This window comes from Nannospalax galili, unplaced genomic scaffold (assembly GCF_000622305.1).
Source record: "Nannospalax galili isolate Female #2095 unplaced genomic scaffold, S.galili_v1.0 scaffold405, whole genome shotgun sequence".
NCBI lineage: Eukaryota > Metazoa > Chordata > Mammalia > Rodentia > Spalacidae > Nannospalax > Nannospalax galili.
In genome coordinates this window covers 2408735-2415176 of record NW_008354532.1, presented here as the reverse complement: position 1 = coordinate 2415176, position 6442 = coordinate 2408735, and the positions used below count along the sequence as shown (strand labels likewise).

The 6442-nt window shown below is 38.3% G+C and overlaps 1 pseudogene; it reads right to left on the bottom strand.

The window, feature by feature from the left end:
• Positions 1–3055: 3055 nt before the first annotated feature.
• LOC103748994 overlaps positions 3056–6442 on the bottom strand; it is a 10687-nt pseudogene continuing 7300 nt past the window's right edge.

Genomic DNA, 6442 nt, shown 5'->3' with positions numbered 1-6442 from the left:
CACCAGCTAGGAACCAAATTGTCAGTGGATGAATCTTAGGCGGGACAGCGCGCGGGGGGGTGGGGGCACTTCACAATCTAAGCCGTAACTTTATGTATACACATGAACATATAAGTGATTCTTTTTTTAAAATTTTATTTTTGTGCATGCGTGTATTACCTGCCTGCATGCCAGTGAACCCATGTCATACAATGCCCAGGGAGGTCAGAAGAGGGCATCAGATCCCATTCCCTGGAACTGGAGTTACAGACAGTTGTTAATCACCATGTGGGTGCTAGGAATTGAACCTGGGTCCTCTAATAAGAGCAGTCAGTGCTCTTAACTGCTGATCCATCTCTCCAACCTCTGTAAGTGATTCTTTTTATATCAATCTAATTTATGGCTTTAGTCAATGAAAGAAATTGTCTGATTTCCTTTTATTAGATCCAGATTGTTATAATGAAACTCTGAAGTCTAAAAAAGCAGAATCCATGTTTTAAATATAATCTGACTAGAACTATACATAGTATCTCTGAAGAGTAGGAAAAAGAACAAAAATAAAAATCAGAAAAATTTTAATGATTATGTTGTATTTTAAATTTTCAATACTTTACAAAATAGTTTTGCTGTTTATTTTTGTCATGAAATAATATGCCAAAAATTAGGTCATTTGGGCATTATATTCACTTTTCTTGCTAAGCAAAGCTTTGCCAGGTGGAGTTTTGACACAGTAAATCAGAGTACAGTGACTGATCTCCCTTTTGTTTTCTGAGGAGAACAGAAGTGTTAGAAAGCATACTTAATACCCGAATGAACATATCTGCTCAGTGTAAACACTCGCCTTTGTATTGTTGAAGTTTGTTTATGGATTTGGTATCACAGGCGTTTTGAAATGAATGAAGCACAAGACAGACAATGGACTTCTACTGCGTTAGTAGCATTTGATGGCTGATTAACTGGACAGTTATGGCTAGCAGTGCTAGTAAAAAAACAATATAAATATGCTGTGCTTTTTGTTCCAGGACAGAAGAATAGAAGTGTCATTTGACAGCAGAGCTGAGGAAAGAGCAGCTCTTCATTGTCCACTTGCCTTTAACCATCTGTCAATTCACCCAGCATTTGCAGATAATTTATGGTGCATAATTGTCACAGTCTAGGAATCTTTTGCTTGTTTGAAGTCCTTGAGGAATGGCCCTGTCTTGTATCACATCTGTCTTTGTATATTCAGCATATGAAACCATGTTTACTTTAGAGCAAAGACATAATCAAGGTGCATTAAGTTCAACTGAACTGCGTGTCTGGTTTGGGAAACTAAGACATGAATTAAAAGGTCCTTATTCTTAAAGATCTTTACCTGGTAGGGCAGTAATTATTGTTGGAACATAAACAACACAGAATAGCAATGCTCTCTGTTTAACTGAGTAGCTACTTTCACATAAATATGGTTAGACCCCCAAATAACAGAGAGAGAGAGAGAGACAGAGAGAGAGACAGAGAGAGACAGAGAGACAGAGACAGAGGCTGACTGTAGGTAATGTTATATGGAGAGACAAAGATGAGGACACTTTAAATAATGTCCTAACAAGTTCCATAATGTCATTAAAAGCCACAGTTTTGAAGAATTTTGTGTTTAAATTATTACTGGCTCATATGATAAAATTGGTTGTCTTGCTCATATTTTCTACACAAAGAAGCTGTCCTTTTTATACTATAAAAATAATGTGGTTCATTTTCAATAAGACATTGTAATTGTTTTTCCAGCTAGCATTATGATTCATTAAAATGTTCATGACAGCTGATTTGTGAACCAACAATAGACATTTCAATGACAGGGCAGGCTTCCTTACCTAGTAACCTCTCTCTCTGTGTAACACTAAGTACCTCTATTTGGGTGATGCCAATGACCTACATATTGTTAGTACAATACTTCATTCAACAGAGCTCCAGTGTCCTATTAACTTATTAATTCTTTACAGTAGCTCTTTTGTTTGTTTAACCATCAGATTCCAGCTATTTGCAATACTTCCTGCTAAGAATTTGATTATGGAAACTCAAAACCAGAAAATGGGGTATTTTAATATTATTATACACAAATTAAACAGGAAGGATATACAGTCAATATTTTTAGGCATGCTTTCTTGTAGAAACAGTTGCTCAGTAAAACAATAGCGTTTTTAGAAATGTGACTTTGCAGTTGAGAGACGAACTTTCACAAGGAAGGCTTTGGATCCATCCTTCCTCCAGCACCTATGACCGTTTCAGTAGGATCATTCACATCCTCTTTTGTCAACATAACCTCTTTATCTCTCAGTGATATAAGCTCTAACAGGACCTAGTGCACCGAGCAATCATTTCTTTTGTTTCTTGCAATCACGGATATTCACTCCCAAGCAGTGACAGACTGTTCTTAATAGAGAAGCCTGAAGCTAAATTTATCTCCAAACTATTACCCAAAGTGTGTTGAAAATCAAGGACTAAAATGAGGTAAGAGAAAGGAATAGATACCCTTCTTATAGCTCATCCTGGAAAACAAACAGCTTCAGACACTGACTTAAATGACACTCACTACTTCAAAGTCAGCTCTGTGAAAGCCAGTATGTAATTCATGACATTATGAGATTAAGAGCAACCTTCATCCTTAGAAAATGAAGTTTTCTCTGCATTTTCTTTTGGTTAGGGATTTTGTACTGGTTAGGGATTTTGTACTGTTGTGCCTTTAACCTAGGTTGGCATTTCAATCCCACTGCCCTTACTAAATTGCAATGAGAAAATTCAAGAACTGAAATAAGTGGGTCTGAATAAAATACTAAACATTAATTTTAATAATTAGCATACCCATGTTAATGTTTTAGTTGGTTTGGTGTTTTTGTTTTTCCTTTTTAGTTTTTATTCATAATGATAAACTTAACTATGCAGTCCAGCTAGACTTGGAGGGGAGTAAGGAGAATATGGAACCCAAAGAACTGCATCGAGAGCACAAGGATTATGGGATACTGTGAATGGATGTGGTAGAGGGTGCTCTCCTGAGCTACAGAAGGAATGGTCTGGTGGTTAAGATGCACGCAAATCAAAAGTATTAGAGCTGTCCACGGTCGGTAATGGTGATCTTCTTGGTGGTCTTGCCATTCCGTGACCCAAAGCCCTCCATGGCTTCTACAGTGCTCATGCCTTCTTTCACCCTCTCAAAGACCACATGTTTGCCATTCAACCACTCAGTCTTGCAGATGAAAACCTGGGAACCATTTGTGTTTAGTCCACCATTTGTCACGGATGAGATGCCAGGACCTGTATGCTTCAGGATGAAGGTCTCATCCTTGAGTTTCTCCCCATAGATGGACTTGCCCCCATGCCATTATGGCGTGTGAAGTCACCACCCTGGCACATGAATCCTGGAATAATTCTGTGAAAGGAGGAACCCTTATGACAAATCCTTTCCCTCCGGTGCTCAGAGCATGAAAGTTTTCTGCTGTCTTTGGAACTTTGTCTGCAAACAGCTCGAAGGAGACTCAACCCAAAGGTTTGCCATCAACAGTGATTTCAAAGAGCACAGTGGGGTTGACTGTGGCTGACCGCAAGCAGCTTCAGGGAACAGCGGCATCTGCAAACACAGCAGCGATTATTATAAATGAAAACTTATTTTGAAAAAAAAAAAAGATGGCATTAAAGGAGTAGCATTCTCAAGAAGACCAGGAATAAAGAGAGGAAGTTCAGTGAATGGAAAGAATGTCCTGCCTAATACCCAGTTTCCTTTGAAGTTATGTTATTATTTCCTCCTTTCAAAAAAAAAAAAAAAAGCCACATCACATACCTATAATTCTAAGACTCAGGAAGATTCTGAGTTCAAAGTTAGCCTGAATAGACTCAGGAGGATTGTGAGTTAAAGCGCCCCCCCGCCCCCCCCCAAAAAAAAAACAAAAAGAAGAAAAACAGACACGGAGGATTAGAAAAGACTAAGTACATTTTTCACATGCAAAATCTATTTTTTTCTCATTTTGAAGCAATCTTTCTCGAATGTATCCTTATATTACATATAATAAGGAATACATTTCAACCAATTCGGTAGAAAACTATGAAATATTACAATCTCTATCATTTGCTAGGGCCTTCTCATGTCCTTGATCTATACCCTTCCACACGAATGTCCTTCAGGTCCCTTTTCCAACTATGTGTCTCTGGTACCAGAGTTTAGGTACTTACAGTCCAGGTTGAACTTTTCCCAGGAAGTCAATTAACAAGCAGTATTTTAACAGATGGCAGGAAACCACTGCTCTGAAAAGGACTGGACATTAATTAGTTGTTAATAAATAGTAGATTGGAATTACTGTTTCCTTATACAAAAATAGAAAACCACTCCATATATTAAACCTGCCTTCTAGGTTAGCAATGCTGGCAAAAGTCTCTTTACTTTCTTGGATGATCCTATTAGCTGTCGTGAGTCAAGATGTGTATTACCTGAGGGGGAGAAACCATTTTTTTCCATATGAAACCTCACAAACATTTGTTACCTAAATTATTTATATAATTATTGTTCTTTTCTTAAATTTGGACACCAGACTTTGAGTACTCTAGGCACAAAAGGAAATGTGGGGTCATCCAGACAAGTGACTGAGCCATTGTTTCTTTGCCCTAGAAGCCACCAATCTAGGGATATGTCAGATGCAGCAGGAGTAAACAGAGATATTACTTCCCATTAAAAATGCCAATTGTTCATAGTTTTGCTGTTAAGATTTTTTGGGACTATCATTCCTGACTCCTGTAGATCTATGGGATTTTGATTAATAAATGTCCCCAAGCAAAGGAAATTAGAGAGAATAAATACCAAGAAGTTGTTTCTGGAGAATACAGTGTTGTTTATTATCTCCATCATTCACTTATTAATTCAGCAATATTTATTGAACACCCTGGGTACCTACATTAGTTATTTTTCTTGTCATTGTAACAAAACACCCAAGAGAAAACCTTGAAGGAGGACAGGTTTGTTTCTGTTTCAGCTTCAGAGGGTTTGGTTCATGGCTGCTCTGGTTGAGAATCATGATGGCAGGAAGGTGTGTTCAAGGAGGTTCTGTACAGCCAACAGGAAGCAGAGAAAGGGACCAGGGACAAGTATAACCTTCAAAGCATGCCCCCCCACCTCCTAAAATTTCCACCACCTCCCAAAATAACACCACCATCTGGAGACTCAAAACTCAACACACAAACCAGTGGGAAACTTTTCATATTCAAACTATAATCATGGCAGTCATTATATTAGATTGCATAGTGACAAACCACTGAGAAATAATATTTCTTGTGGGAGACTCAAATAAAATAACAAAAGGGAAAACAAAATCCCTAAATCAAAACTAAATAGTAAGCAGGATATTGCATAAGCCCCTCAAATGGTGATTAAGAAACAGTAAGAACATTCTATATTAGGTGGGAAGCTAAATAAGGAAGGGATTTCTATGCACTTTGCTCACTGAATGCATATAGAAAATTAGAAAAAAGAATAGGTCCTGACTCATGGAAGCTGCTCTGTACAGATTGGTGAATACGTCCTGCAAAGACAGGAGGGATTGTGTAAATGGGAAGGTTTGCATACATCAGTGAGGACCTCCGTACAACCATTTCCTCTTTCTGCTACAACAAGCTCCCTGCAATTTCTGTGGTTTTTGAAAACAACACAAGCTTGTCTTCTCCCTGCTATGTCATTCCTGATTAGAAAGAAAGGATCAACAGGCTAAAGTTGGGTTACTGACAGATTGCATTCCTTCTGGAAATTCTGGAGAAACGTCTCCCTTGTTGCTCTAAACAGCTCCCCTTGCTTGACTCCTGAGCTCTTCTTCCACTGTCAGAGATGCCGAAGTGTTTTAATGCTCCCATCTCTTTGGCTCTCTCTTACACAGTCATAACTTTCTCTTCCACTTTGGAGACTCTTGGGATTGAACTGGCAGCACCAGGATAATCTCATTATTTAATGTCAGCTGATTAGCAGCCTAAACATATTCACAGCCTCAAGTCTTTGTCATATAAACAAACATTCACAGGCTCCAGAAATCAGGACTTAGATATCTTTTGTAGGCCAGCATGCTGTCTAGCATCCTTTTTTCTTAGTAGTGTTGCTGAGAAATTAGAACCTGAAAGATGGAGAAAAGCACTGTGTGTGCGTGTGTATGTGTGTGTGTGTGTGTATGTGTGTATCTATGTATATGACTATGTGTATCTGTGTGTGTTGACATGCATGCATGTATGTAGAAGCTACAGAGAGGAGTAATTACAACTAGAGAGAAGAAAGAGCACCTTATGTTGTAGGTTGCATGGGAATCTGGATTTTACTTCAGGTCTACTTGGAAGTGTATTTTTTTTAAGCAAAAGAATAGTCGGAGTTATGTTTTATGGTCATTTCTGGGAAAAGTTGTAAGAAAAGGGACAGATCAAATAAAAGACAGCAGCTTTCCTTCCTTCTTTACCTCCCTCCCTCCCT